The 15589-nt window shown below is 40.1% G+C and overlaps 1 protein-coding gene across 2 annotated transcripts in view; it reads left to right on the top strand.

Annotated features, from left to right (window-relative positions):
• GHR (growth hormone receptor) overlaps positions 1-15589 on the top strand; it is a 130166-nt gene that overhangs the window by 97429 nt on the left and 17148 nt on the right. The gene's annotated exons all lie outside the window — the stretch shown is intronic.

Raw genomic sequence — 15589 nt, 5'->3', positions numbered from 1 at the left:
TGATAATTTGACTTTTCCACTTATTCTTCCTTATAGGACTAAAAAGTATGGTTAAAGAAGAAAGAAAAAGAAAGGGTAAAAAAAATACCTTCAGATTTTTAAATTTCAAACAAAGCAAACCTGGGTAGTAAGCTTGTATAAAATTTTGTGCTATTGTTATATCATAAACTAGCTTGCTTATTCCTCTTCAATACACACATACCTCAGATTTGTTGAAGCCAGAATTGTTGGAGCTAGTTACACTGTGAACACAGAGATGCTATCCAAAATTTCACATTCATTTAATCAGTAAAAATTACCCTCTGTAATTCCATGTGTGGCAAGTACAAACCATGCAAGCTGTTTTCTTTTGTCTTTTATGCTTATTCCTGCTGCTGGAATCACACCACAGGTCAAGACAAGGGACCTACTCAATCATTTTTAAGCTGTGCAGAATCACTGGTATTCGATGCCAGGCACCTCACAAGGAGTGTGGGTGTTTTTTTGTTTTGTTTTTTTCCCCGAAATAAGTGTTTCATTGCCAGTGAAAAAAAATGGGTTCATCTGTGCCTGACTGCTTGTTCCCAAACTTTCTCTGCTGCTTCACACATGCTGGCACAAGCTCTTTGCAGTCACATGGGAGGATGGTTTGAGGAACCAATTTGGCTGGAAAATAGTCTCTTTTTTTCCCTCCAGTGTTATCTGTCAGCTGCTTCCCTTCCTCGGTCAGTGTACCACCTGGTCGTAAGGCTCTTGGAGCAGGAGAGAGCAAATGGTCTGGGGGCATCCTCCTTCTTCCAAAGGCATAGCCAACTGTGCCTGCTGCAGGAGTCAACTGTCAAAGAGGAGAGATAGGTATCTCCAAATGGCAGATCAGTATCTTCAGATGGCAGATCAGAGCAGCTGAGCTCCTTCCTTAGGGGCATCAATTTATATTTTTACAGTTAAAAGGCAGGAATCTATGTCTGTGCACCCAGAAAGCATGCCAAGGAGCCCAGGGAGAAGAAAAGTGGTAGAGCCCACCCAGAACAAGGAAGACTTTGGGGCCACACTTGTGGCACATGTTCATAGCAGCCTGGGGAGTGTTCAGTGTGGGGAGTTTTGGCAACACTACACTGGGATTGTTAAAGAAGAGATGCCAGGCTTGCTTGTAGAGATCAGGCACAAGAGATCGCAGCACAGGAAGATTAGTACGAGCAGGGAACCCGTAAAGAGGTTATCCGGCTTGTAGCTATTGTATCTACTATCCCTCCTGCTTAATGCAAATATGTTATTTTTGGACATGATTTGATTTACTGTTTAGGCTTCTTAGCTGTATCTTGATGTCTTTAAGGAAATCCCTGATGGCATTGAACATTTCATGGGCAACGACAGTCAGTGCAGATTAGGTTCTTGGGAGCCTGACATGGTAAAAGCGCATCAGATAGTTGTATCAAAACTCCTCTAACTGTGAAGAAGGGCTTTGTGAGCTGTGGATGGTGATTGCACCATCAATGTTACGTTTCCATCGCCTAAGAGCCGCAGTTTGTACTCAGAAATCCCTTGCAGAGCCAGTCCTGGACACGTGCAGCATCATGAAGAATGTGGCTCCTGAGCACTGTCGTCATTATGACCCTTGACAGATGGCTTGTCCTCTCTTCTCACAACTATTGCCATTTCTCTTCCACTGTAGCATCTGGAGGCCTTCACCAAGACAAAGCATGTGAAGAGTGTGTCTGTGCATCTCTCTTTTCCAAGTCTAAGCTGTAGCATCTCTTGGCTGGCTGGTGAGAAAGAGCGGAGAGAGATATTGTAATATAGAGCAAGAATTTTCTGTGTCATTGGGGGAGCCTCTGTCTCTGTGGCAGTCCCTCTGGTTTATAACATTATATTACACTTCTTTATCAGGGAAGAAAGAAGAGCTTAAATATTTTAAGTTAAAATAGTGTTACCGGATATATCTACTTGGAGGGGGTTTTAATTGTTTTTTTTTATTTTTTTTAAAAAAGGCTGATACATATTTCTGCTCCCCATTGTTTCAGTAAGGATGAACTTGTTCAGAGATCTGTACGATTGCCTGGGCACTGTCAGTTGTGGTTTTACTTACCTTTTTAAAAGAAATAGCTCTAAGAGCAGCTGGAGAAAGAAAGATTTTCTTGTTCCTTAGATTACTAAGAGTTTTTTCTGTTTAAAATAGTATTATCTGTATTTTTATTGTCTTGGATCTAATGTTGTTACTTTGTCTGTTACTGACAAGTTATTGTGTGAGCCTAGGCTGGTTCTTAAGACAATCACAAAATTGTGCAGGTGTTACTTTCTGAGATTTTGGAAGAACAGAACAAATATTACCTGTGGGTGTAATACAGAAGAATCAGTGTTCCTTGTTTCAGTTGAATAATTACATGTATATTTGCGCACAGGCTTCCTGTTCTTAGGCAAGTGTATGTCCCTGAAATCTTACCTTCTCATCTTCTTACGTGGAATTATTTAGCCAATCTCCTGCTGTAACTTCTGGCCTCTCTGACAATCAGTCCAGCATTCAGCCAAGTGTTTACTACACCAAGTAAGGCAACAGGGAGCACTGACCTCACTCATGCCATCAAGTTTGTCTGAGGGTGTTTCTCACTGTCCAAACTTGAAACAGCTTCCAGTCTCCTACCCTTAAGATCAGTGTAGAACAGAGCAGCCACCCCTCATGGCTCTAGAAGCGTTCCCTTGCCCCGCTTCACTACTCTCTGTGGTGCGAGGCAGCAGTGACCGCTGGGTAGAGCTGCAGAAGGGTGTCCGAGGGCAAATGGCCTCTCTCCAAAGTCAGGGGATGGGGCGACTCCCCACCTGCATAGGAAATCAGACTCTCTTCTCATGTGGGGACAGGCGGCTCTGACCCTCGGTCAGGCAAAAGGAAACCTCTCATTGCAAATACTGCTCCTCAGGATACAAAGAGTCACAAAACTTATGTAAATTTTTAGTGTCTGTTCAGCAGTTGCTTTCTATAGCATGCATTTAAAAAGAAGCACCTTCCAAGTATAGGTGTTGTTAGGATTTATAGTTCATGGGGGTTTTTGTTTTCTCTCTGCATGCTTTTTTTTCCCTTTCTTCCTCTCTGCCTTTTTTCTGCCTACTTATTCTGGGCTGCTTGTAGCTTAACATAACATCAGAGGAGGCTGAAAATACAGGAATATTTAAAGCTTAGATGAAGATTCAGTGCTAAAAATCTCAAGGTAAAGATTCTGCAAATTTCTGGCAAGTTTCTGACAAATTGTATGGAAACATGGGCCATAATGTATACTTTCCAGACTTGCAGTGGCCCTGCAGGACCATCAAGATTTCACTTGCCTGAATAAGCTGAGACAGTACGATTTAGAGTATAATCGAGAACTGGATCTAAGTAAAAAGGTGACATTTCACAAAGTCAGTCTTGTTGCAGTAACAAAGGCAGATGTCTGTATGGCAGAAGCATGGGAATAATTAAGAAGACTTCCTGAACCCAATTAGAATTGCAATCAAGAAATACAGTATACTGTGAGAGATACAGTAGTTTAGATGTCCTGAGTGTTAGATTTTCCGTCTTTGGATATTACTTTGTCATTAAAATCTGATCAAACATGTATTTTATCTGATTCTGTTTTATTTAAGTACGTTACTGACAACAAGCCAAAGCTGATTAGTGTTCTTTTTATTTTCTTTCACACACCGGCATTGCACATTAGCTGCTTTAAATCAGGTATTCACATTTACGTTATGCCTTAATATTTTCTAATTCTAGTTTTACCTTTTGGTCTCTGTTTTCTTAAATTATATCAATATAGACTTAGGCGCTTTTACATGACTAAGGAAAATACTATCCATAACATTTGAAATTTAAGAGACCTATAAGACAGTCTGTTTTATTTAAAAAAAAAGTCACAGCTAGGGAAATCTCACAAAAATTTTCTCTGTGTAACTGCTGAGAGTGTCTTGAGCTTCTCTAAGCAATAAAAAAAATTACAGTTGATATGTGTCCATAGGGATTAGGATTTAACAGTTTGTACCATGGGGAACTCCACATTTAGTATGATGGTGAAAACCTGGATTTCAGAAATGCAGGAAAATTCAAAGATCCTTCAGAAATAGTATGATAAGAATGAACATATGCTTACTGTAGATGACTAAAATTCTACTCTTACATGACTTAGATGAATTTTAGATTATTAAAATTATACCCTTATATTTTTAAAATGTGGAAGATATTGCTCTCAAAGTCTTCCTGCTGAAAAAACAGATAACTTCCTTCTTTATTGAGGTCCACTGCATTTGGACCTGCCAGGACAAATGCATAAACCTATGACTACATGGCATCAGGATAACATCTGTGGAACTATCTTAAAAACACATTCGGGTGTAATTTTTTAGAGAAATTAAAATATTCTGAGAAAAATTGGTAAACCGCTTGGAATGTGAAACGAGACTGTCAAGATTAAATGTAGTAGGAAATTATAGAATAACTTTCTACCCAAAACTAAACCAGATCTCAGTTTTGTCTCTCTTAGACTTGTGGTGATGTTTATTTATACAACAGTAAAACCATCACCAATCAGAGGGGGACTTGTCACCGAAGCAAAACTATTTCCTGAAGTAAAACTTAATATCATCACTCACGGATTTTCTCACATGAATTATCCTGATAGCTGCTTCTGTTTAGTTAGTATAAATAAGATTTATTTAGGTAGTTATTTCTCTCTTGCACTCGTCATGTTTTTCTGCTCACCTGTAGAGGGGGTGAATGAATCACTTAGTCCCGTGTGCTTCTGTGTGCCAAAACTGTAGTTTTGGTCATTCTGTATAATTATAGCTTGCAGTTGTTGCTGAGGAAATGGTGTGATTATAACTTTATTCTTGAGACCTGTCAGAGTAGCAAACTCTTTCTCTTACTGTGCAGGCGTGTAGATGGAATCACAGCTGCTGAGACTATAGTCAAGATATACAAGTCTGACTAAATGCACACAGGTGATCTGTGGGCTGTTGTGAGGTCAGTTTTCTATTACTAAGGCACTGTAGCAAAATCAACAGAATGACTGCCTGCTTAAATGGTGCGTTTGTTGACATTTATAGAAGAGCAAAAGGGATTCTGCAAGAAAAATGAGAAGAAAAGTAAAGCTCGGCCAGAAGCAATGTGACACATTATACCTGTGGGAGATGAGTTCTGCAGAACCTGTCTTGAGGCTTTCCAAAGTCACAAGTCTCCTGAGCAGGAAAGATGTATCTCATAGTAATACCCAATGTCAATCTCTACTACATACATAGGTGATAAATGCCTCCACTTAGAAACCTGAATGTAAATGGAACTTCCTAACTGATGGGCAATGCAGTGTCTAACACATTAAGGCAAGTTGTTGGTGCCAGGATTTTCTGAGTAATCATTTTGGCTTTGGCAACTGTTCTTCCTTCCCGCTTTCTAAGGTCAGTTGGGGTTCAGATAATGAACCTCTCTTCTTCCTCTATTTTCCCATAGCAGAAAACACAGAAATACATGTCACAGTAATTTTAGAGGGATTATGCGTTTGAATGATAGCTTGAATGAGGGCATGTACAAAGCTCTTGATGTATTTTGTGTTGAATGTCCAGAACCTGCTGACTTTAAGAGCATATTTGAAAGCACCTAGAGGAGAAGAAAGTATTATTATAGATGGTGTGGAAAAGCATTTTTTGACTGACTCGTGGGGTTTGTTGGTTTTTTTTTAAAAGGGTCATTAGTTGTACTCTTTTTGACAGTGCATATTAATCCTTTTCTACTCTAAGTAAACCATGAAAACTGTAATGCTCTGCATGAAAGGCACTCATAGGAATGATTCCCTGCTTGGCATAGTATCATTGAAGTCCATGCATTTAGCAGAAACAGGAGTTTTCTCAGGCATGCTAAAGACTAATATAACCATAATTCTAGAGACCTAAATTAGTCTTTAGTTACTTAAATGCTTGCTTTTTGTTTTGTCCAGTCAGGTAATGGCTGTGTTTTCAAACAAAAAAGAAAAACAAATCAGAGCTTCCCTCTAAATTCTTCTGATAGTTGCTTGAAAAGACCAGTTCATGGATAGATATGGGAGGAATATGGAAAACAAACAATGTAAAAAGGCCTATTTTTCAAAAGTGGTCAAACTTCAAATATATCTTTGGAGCCTGTATTTCAGGTGTTGAGAAGAAAAGCCTCTGCCACCTCTGTTTGCGACTCTTTCCTAACTCAGCTCTGAAGCTTGGGGACTGACAGCACTGGGTTCTCACAAAGAGAGAATCAGTGTTAGAGAAGGTCAGCAGAGGATACATAGGATACATAAAAATTAAATTATCTTTGGCAGTCTGTCAGAAAAATAAAAGGTATTTCCTTTATAAATGTGTCCACTGGGCTTTTCAATATTATTGGTTTTGTTCTCCTCTGCAGTAGTAAAATAAGGATGAGCTGGAGGCTTACTTCAGGCCACTCAGCACTGTCCAGATGATCAGAAGATTCCTTTAGGCTCATGGCCAAATCACAGAAGGAAAAGCTGAAGGAAAATATGTATTACTCTGTTAACCTCAACTCCCTTCTGAGTCACAAGTGCTCCCCGTTTGCGTATTCTCTATTGCTTTGTTCATCCTAGCGCTGAATCGCTAATGCTTGGGGGGGGGGGGCTTGTTTTTCCGTTGCTAACTTAATTCCATCAGTCTAATGTTATTGGCATGATTGCTCTCTCTTTTTGTATTTATGTCACCCTGAATTTCACAGTGAGTTAAGATATATCCAGCTCAGCAACTTTCCCATTTTGGGAAGAACATCAGATACTCCCTGTTTGTAACTTTAATTTAGTGTCACATATATTTCCTTTCGTGTGCAAGAGTCCAGCTGGTATCCAAAGCATGCACGCAAGTCATAGTCATGGCCTAGAGAACTGCTTGGTATTCTGGTTGATTGGGGGTTTTTTTCAAAGAAGGCTAGTTTGTAAAGTAGCAGGGTTTTTGCATGATATACCACAATACTGGCTTCATTTCTGACAATGAAGAGTGGTGATTGTTGCTTATAAATACTATTAAAAGGGCAATCCTGGTAAGTCTACAAGAACTCTACTTAAGTGGGAGACAGAAATGTTGTCACAATCATCTTCTTTTTGAAAACTACTAAAAAGAATACTCTTACAAGAACACTGCAAAACTCCAAAGACTCAGGTTCTTGCTAAGTTTGAGGGTAAATAAAGAGGGAAACAATACATTTATTCTCCTCTAGTTTGTTTTTAAAATTTCACTGGATCTTCTTTGAAGCTGGTAACTCATAGTTCATGATTCATTGCAATAATAAAGTTCTGAATTACTGAACAAGTAAACATCCTGGCTGCAGTAATGAAACAGACACTTTAAAAAACGCAGGAGAAATACTGCATGCCAGAATGTTCTAAAATACTGAAGTCAATTTGGTCTTCTTTAGGACCCAAGAAAAGACATTATGGTCCAGGTGTGCAAGAAGAATGAAAACACTGTGTAAGCCCCCATATACTTCACAGTCTTTGTAAAGATGAAATTGGATGGTTCTCATCATGAACAATTGTGAAGAATCAGCATGACTTATAGTCTTCAGGTATTCAAAGCCACATATAATTTTCAGTTGTTACTGTCACTGTCGGGAAGTAATTCCCTGGATTGCTTTGAGAGCTCAACTTTTGTTCAGTGCACATGCCTTTGTTGTGTCAGGTGGATCTTGTAGCAGGACTTCCCAGAGGAATCTCTAAATGAATTGCCAGTAATGTTCTTTGGAGTTCCACTGCAAATGTGGAAGATGATGCTCTTACTGTCAGCCTCTGAATGTTTTTTGTCTCCTTAGTTTTTATGTTGATATATGTTGACCATATCAGGGAGATTCACTCTGGACCAAAGAACAAGATTGCTGTTGATGTTTTGGCATTTCCTTCAAAAACATTCAGATAATCATTCTGTGGATAGAACTATCATTTTTCTTTAACTTACTTCAATTGACCTAAAACCACACCACATTTTACTACTTCAAATGGAAATTGATAATTTACATTCTCATGAAGATCTTTCTGGAGTACACGGTAGGATTTTTCTGCCATGTTTGCAGACAGTCATTATTTTGAAGAACGGTTAAAATATACAGAAATCAGAAGTAGCTTGGGAAGTACAAGAATTTAGAGCCTGACTCTGGTCTCCCAAAAGCAATGCGAATTAAAAGGACCAAATGTCATGAACAAGGCCAGACTGAGGGCCAGTATCTTCACTAATTACTTCATTCAAATGTAGCAAGGATGTGGAGGTAGAAGAAATAATAAGAAACATCAGGATGCATTTGTCCGTAACTAGTGCTGTTTCAATGATGAAATACAGAGTTTGGGACACAGTGTCACTGGTAATTGACAATACACAGCTGCATCTGTCTAATGAAACCTGGCAAACTCATGGCCCTGCTTTTATGGAGCACTGATTATACTGGACCTAATGACTGAAACCTTGTTAGATTTGTGAGGAAGACGTCAGTCTTTTGTGCTATCATGATTCTGCAGGTGTCCTTAAGCAGGGGTGCACTGATTCATTCCTTGCCTGTTTCTTTTCCTACTGTCCTTACAGCCACTTGCTTTCTCCTCCAGTCTCTTGCTTTAGCATCTCTTTTGCTTGAACCCAAATACATGCAATTTCTTCTCTACACTGTCAGGATGTGTATGTGCCAGACCAAGAAATGGTCATCCTCACTATTTAAATTGAGCAACAGTGTGGTTGCAGGTCTGCATCAGCTCCCAGGTTTCATTCACAGTTTGTCAATGTTATGTTTCTTCTTCTTTTACCGCAAGACTTTTGCTACCCTTTTCTGTCTTCCATTCATACACACTTTTGTGTCCTCATGTGCTTTCCTTTTCAAACATGTTGTCTTTTCTTATCTTTTTTACCTCCTGTGTCTTTGTCCTGCTTTTACTTACGCTGCCTGCTTTTGCTCCCTGTGTCCACTCCCTCCGCAGACATTAGGTCTGCTGTAACTTTACCTTTGTAAAAACACTCTCTGCCCTGCTCTCACGCTGGCAGTTCTGCTGTTTGCTTTGCTGAGGCCACCATGCAGCCGTTTGCTGCCGCCTGATGCAGCGATGCGCTCACTGCAGCGCCCAGCCTGCCACAGGGCTCTGCTTGCCACCAGCTGCCTCAGCCTGGCCTGGAGCTTCTCTCATTCCCCGCCAGACCAAAGTATGGCTCTGCTCTTCACCCCAGTGCTGAGAAGTGCTCCAGCTGCACAGCTTCTTATTGAAAGGGAATGAGCTGATGTTGAAACAAGGGAGGTGAATTGTCAAATGCAGCCAGGACCATTACAGTGTGCCCTAATGTGACTTTTTCCATGAACGTAATGGTAAAGCTGCAGTTCTTAACCTAGGTTTATACCTAACAGCCTTACTCTCCAGAGCCTCCCTGTATTTTCCTCAGAGAATTTGGGGAGGTTATTTTCAGCTCCGAGCCAAGTTTGGAGATGTCAGGTTATACTTCTAGCTTTTCTTTCTGAGAAAATGTCAGTGCTGGTTCTGAGCACCCATCTCTGATGCGTGGCTGGCAGTTTTGGAGGGGCTGTGTCTCAGCTAGGTCATCCCCTCATCACTGTGTGGTGGCTTTATTGTGCTACGTGATGGTAAGCAACAGGTTTGGTTTTGAACAGCTATTACCTTTTAACTGGGCATCAGACTGGAAGTTGCTAGTAGATGTGCAGGAGACAGAAAGAGTTGTTGGAGATTTCTATCAGTACTGTAGAAGCTGTTTGTTCTGAGAAGGGCATGGACGACCTTTTGTGATGTTTGTTTACTGTACATATTGTTTGCTTGAATGACCTCATTTGTGCTTCCGTATTTCCTCGTATGCCTCACCACATTGGTCCATACTGAACATCTACAGCAATGGCCAGAACAGGCGTTACCCAGTATTATTCTTTACACATGCTTTTACACATGAAAATGTAATTTCAGTTTCAGTTACAACTATATAAGCAATTAAGAGATAATTGGAAATGGGTTTGTTACATTATCTGACTTGCATTTGCAAATGCTGTTACCTCCGTCTCTGCTTCTCATTAGATTTTGATGCTGTGGAAAAGCTCTGCTTCTGCAAGACTTTTATTCTTTTAACTATGTTAATCTCATTTGACAAAAAGAGGGAGAAGTTTGTTCTGAAGGAGAGCAACGTTAAAAAGACGAGCCATTGCCTCTTCATTCAGTGTTACCAAGCTTCAGCATTTTTTATTTTTTTGTTCACTGGTTACATCACAACCTTCTGGCATTCCTCAAAACACTGTGCACATGCCCCATCTGTTGTGTGGGAACGTTGAAAGCAGCAGTGACCAAACTAGTCTTAAATGCAGTACTGAAAACATATTTTTTCTTTCATATCCCTCAGTAAAACACCCATATTTGTCAAGAACCATTACAATGTTTAGATTTAATCCTTGGGCAAAATATTCTTATGCAGCTTTGCCCTTCAGTTTTCACTGTGATATAGTGTCCATTTTAGAGTTATTAAACATTGCTTTCTTTCTGTTGAGTACTTGATGCAAAAGGATCTTATTACTGATAAGAAAAAAATTACCTTCTTTTCCCTGAAAAGTTGTTCCAGAACTTTACTGTTGGCCTTTCATGGACAGTTTGTACCTAAAGCAAAAGCTGAGTCAGACTAGAAAGCAACCTGGTTAGGATGTGACCCTGTTGTTGCCTCCACTTACTGCATCCCACTCTCTGTATATGTGATGACTGACAATTTATTAGTACTAGACTGTACCTGTTTAAAATATCATCTACTGACAGCAAATGTTGTTCATTCTGCTGTGCAGTTTGAATGAATCAGAATTCCCTGGGACTAGAGAAATCAACCTGTCCTTATTAAAGTGAATTGCCTAAAGTTTGTGGAGGTTGGTGGGCTCGGGAGCAGAACCTAACTGATACAGCATTCGCTTTCAATGTACAGATTTGAACAACAGTAAGTGGCACTACATATATTCATAAATATTTCCCATTTTAAATGTAGTTCCTTCCCCTATTTATGGTTCCATTTACATCTTTCTGTTATCATAGAATCACCAGGTTAGAAAAGACCTCTTGGATCATTGAGTCCAACCATTCCTATCTGCCACTAAACCATGTCCCTGAGCACCTCATCCACCCATCTTTTAAACACCTCCAGGGATGGGGACTCAACCACCTCCCTGGGCAGCCTGTTACAGTGCCCGATGACCCTTTCTGTGAAAATTTTTTTCCTGATAACAAGTCAGAACCTCCCCGAGCGCAGCTTGAGGCCATTCCCTCTTGTCCTGTCCCCTGACACTGGGAGAAGAGACCAGCACCGTCTCTACAACCTCCTTTCAGGTAGTTGGAAGAGAGCGATAAGGTCTCCCCTCAGCCTCCTCTTCTCAAGGCTAAACAACCCCAGCTCCCTCAGGTGCTTCTCGTACGACCTGTTCTTCAGCCCCTTCACCAGCTTCGTTGCTCTTCTCTGGACTCGCTCCAGAGCCTCAACATCCTTCTTGTGGTGAGGGGGCCAGAACTGAACACAGGATTCGAGGAGCGGTCTCACTAGTGCTGAGAGGGAGAATAACCTCCCTGGACCTGCTGGTCACACCGTTTCTGATACAAGCCAAGATGCCATTGGCCTTCTTGGCCACCTGGGCACACTGCTGGCTCATGTTCAGTCGCTGTCAACCAATACCCCCAGGTCCTTCTCCTCCAGGCAGCTTTCCAGCCTCTATTCCCCCTTGTCTGTAGCACTGCACAGGGTTGTTGTGATACATCGTGTATGTTTTGAAAGTAGATTATATGGAGATATATACTGTTGCATAAGGTTTCTTCTGTCATTGATTTCCATATTGGAACATGTTATTTTCCTCTAAGTTTGCTCTGGGCTTGCGAGGTATTGTAAGTTCAGATAACTGATAATCTACATAAACCTTCTAAAATTACCACAACCAGAAATGCTTCCTTTTGTTCAGCAAAAATATACCCACTTTTTTTCATTTTCTGATTAGTTAGCTTGATTCTCTTCAGTCGTTCGTTTCCTCATTATTTTACCTACCTAAGCCCCATACTAGTAAGAGATGTTTCTGTGTATGCTGTATTTCTTTTTGTAAAGAAGGTTTTAAGCAAAGAGAAGTTAACCTAAAGGAATTTGGCCTCTGACACACCTGGATTTAAAGATTTTTTCTGTTTTAAACTCCGTGTCTTTGTAACTTTCAGTAAGCTGCCGTTACAGTATCGTATTCTCTTTCTAATGATTAAAGAATATATAACATTGAAACTACACTAAATGGAAGACTGCAGGCTGGTGACCTACAAGTAAATGTAAGCAGGAGAGGTGGCACATGTCCATTCCTGATTCTTTCCATAAACCACACCATTGTTTTAGCTACTGTTTTGGCACTGTTTCTTCCAGCTGAGCCAGTTTAGACCATGGCTAATCCATGGTCATAACATAATGAGAGCAGAATGCAAAGATGTTTTTGCAGCACAGTTATGGCAGCTGAATGTTTACCTTTAGCTAAACACTAGGGCAGGACTAGGAGCTCTTCTACAAAAGCTGGTGAAAGGGCTGGAGAACAGGCCTTATGAGGAGCGGCTGAGGGAGCTGGGGTTGTTTAGCCTGGAGAAGAGGAGGCTGAGGGGTGACCTCATTGCTCTCTACAACTACCTGAAAGGACGTTGTAGAGAGGAGGGTGCTGGCCTCTTCTCCCAAGTGACAGGGGACAGGACAAGAGGGAATGGCCTCAAGCTCCGCCAGGGGAGGTTTAGGCTAGACGTTAGGAAAAAATTCTTTACAGAAAGGGTCATTGGGCACTGGAACAGGCTGCCCAGGGAGGTGGTTGAGTCACCTTCCCTGGAGGTGTTTAAGGCACGGGTGGACGAGGTGCTGAGGGATATGGTTTAGTGTTTGATAGGAACGGTTGGACTCGGTGATCCGGTGGGTCTCTTCCAACCTGGTTATTCTGTGATTCTGTGATTCTGTGAAACTTTCTCAGTAGTCACAGTGGAAGGAGCCACAAATTTAGCAGCTTTTTCCACATTCTTTACTGTGAAATCTACATACTCAGCCAAGCTATTATCTTGAATGAAGCAAGTGGTCTTATTCGTGACAATTTGACCAGAACTTATTGGATCAAGGAGGAAAAGAGCAAGTGTGTACCCGTGCTTTGTTTTGCCCTTCTAGTCTATTTTAAATCTTAGTTTGACAGCCTTTGCTTTCAGTACCCCGCTGCCTTTATGCCTAAATGCATTCAGCTGAGCTATTATGTTCATTTATAAATTCTGGTACAGTTTGTTCAGGAGATGGAGCTCACACAGGGTCCTGTACAATGTTGATAATTGGCTTGTGTGGGGAACAAGGAATTCAGGAGATCTACCTCAAGAGTGCCAAGTCAATATGACAAAGTTTCCTCACAAAAGCCTTTGGTTTTGAAGGCTGGAGGCTTGACGCAGAAACTGGAAATGAACAATCAGAAGTTAATTTTTGTTACAAATGGAACTGATCATTGGAAAAAAAATACAAATTACGAACCAGTAAAACACGAGTGTATGAATCGTGGACAAGGCTGCTGTTCGCTCACAGATTCCTGTGCCTGTTGAGAGCACACCTGTGGGACAAAGAAATAAGAATTATATCACAAGGAAGTGGTAAAGACAGTGAGACCTTAGGAATACAGTCCTCTGAAGTTAGGGTATAAAAAAACGAGTCATAATCTGCATTCTGCGTGCATTGGTAATGTTCTCCACTGTAACCATGCCAGTGAAGCTTAATTCCATACAGTTCAATTCATTATGTTAAGAAGTGACAGTGTGACCTTATGTACTTCTGGGAATGAGAATGTGGTCTGCATGGGCTTTAAATATTGTATGTTCTTGCTATGAATACAGTGAAGGCATCAACAGAAATATTCTAATTTAGGAGGATTTTCAAGTATGTAATTTTCTCAAATTCTTAATCTGTTTCAGTAAAAATAACTGTATTTGTTCTTGATGCTGTAGCTGAGGGTAGAAATGGGGAAAGCCATAACATGTCCTTTCTTGCATACTGTCTGTTTATAGAAGGGAGAAAGTTAGGTCTTGTCAATTGTGGGCATTATGCAATTGAGTCAATTTTACTTGTGTCTTTGTAGTTAAATTTCATTAAATGTATTTATTAAAAATAGATTTCATTTGTTTTTCTTCAGTTTGTTTTTAAATTACTGTTTGATTTTCAATTAAATAGATAAAAAAGTTCATGTTTGAAAACTAAAACACTCACACATATTAAAAGTTATAATGCTTTTCTTTAATCTTTTATTCTGTTTTATTTTAGATATATGCTCTGGTATGTTTACGTGCTGTTTTTAACCAGAATTTCTACTACATAAAAATCATTTGGTGAATGACGTACAAATGCATAAAAGCTCTAATCAAGGTCTATCAAAAGCATTTGGGGATTTAGGCCAAAGCTATCAAATATTGAATATCATACCGAACAAAGTCAGGTGCAATAGTCAGATGTTTTGTTTCAATATTTTCTGGAAAAGAGCATTTTTTTTTTCCATTTGCTGCAATATTTCACTTCAAAATTTTTTAAGTTTTAAAAATAAACTTATTTAAGGTTCAGTGCAATCTAACATGTTGGCTAAGAAAGAGAAAAAATCCCTTCCTGTTTAAATCTTTCCAATCAAACATCAGTTATTTTAGTTTGGCAAGAATTCTACATGCTTTATTTTGGGAGGGAGGGGGTGTAAGCCACCCAGCTTACGAAATCTGTTATTTACACACATATGTTAAGACCTTGTTCAATGTCCAAAGTATGAAATGAGGCAAGGATATGGAGTGAGCCAAACAAATTCAAAGTATTCATTTATTCGTTACTGCCTGATGTGGGTGCTTGGCAATGTGCACTACAAAGCACACAGTTTGAACCATTAAGCCCAAGAAATACAAATTGCTTTGGCATTCAGTGGCTGTGTCTCTCTGAGCCGTAAATAAAGGAACCAACATGCAGGAAGGCTACAAAATCCTCATGCATAGGAGGAGGCAGCTGGTGTGTGTGGATGTCTGTACCTTAATACTTTTCCCAACTTTGTGTGTAAATATTTTGTACTGAATATTCACAGTTGTGACTCTGCAAAAGTGCTTGAAAAGAACTTCATGTACAGGGTTTGGTACCATCATGTTGTTTCCTGGCCAGGGATCCTTTCACCAGTCATAAACACCTGACTAGTATCTACATCTTAGGTGCTTCAGGGAGCCATTTTCTTAAATAAATTATCACATTTCCCAGATGGTAAGTGACGAGAAGTATAGATTTCACGTGCACGCAGTCTCCGCCTGGAAAGCTTTCCAGGCCAAATAAGAAACATTGGCATTAGACCCTTAAAAATCCGAAAACAGTTAAGTACTTACTTTGAAAGCAGTGAGTCATACCCACAACTTTTGTTTTTATTTTTCTCACAAGGGTTGGCAAGGCTGACTAATTGCACCAGTTATTTCATGGCCTTATATATAATTTCAGTCTTGACAAAGAACAGAAATCATTAATTTAGAAGCGGCATGTGGCAGAACAGCCACATGCTGAGAGCTGCCCTTATCTCACTCAGAGCAAGGTTGCATCTACAGAGTGTTGTATACACAAAACTGAACTCAGTTCA

This window comes from Phaenicophaeus curvirostris, chromosome Z, assembly GCF_032191515.1.
Source record: "Phaenicophaeus curvirostris isolate KB17595 chromosome Z, BPBGC_Pcur_1.0, whole genome shotgun sequence".
In the NCBI taxonomy this organism is placed as follows: Eukaryota; Metazoa; Chordata; class Aves; order Cuculiformes; family Cuculidae; genus Phaenicophaeus; species Phaenicophaeus curvirostris.
This window is presented reverse-complemented; position numbering and strand designations above follow the sequence as displayed.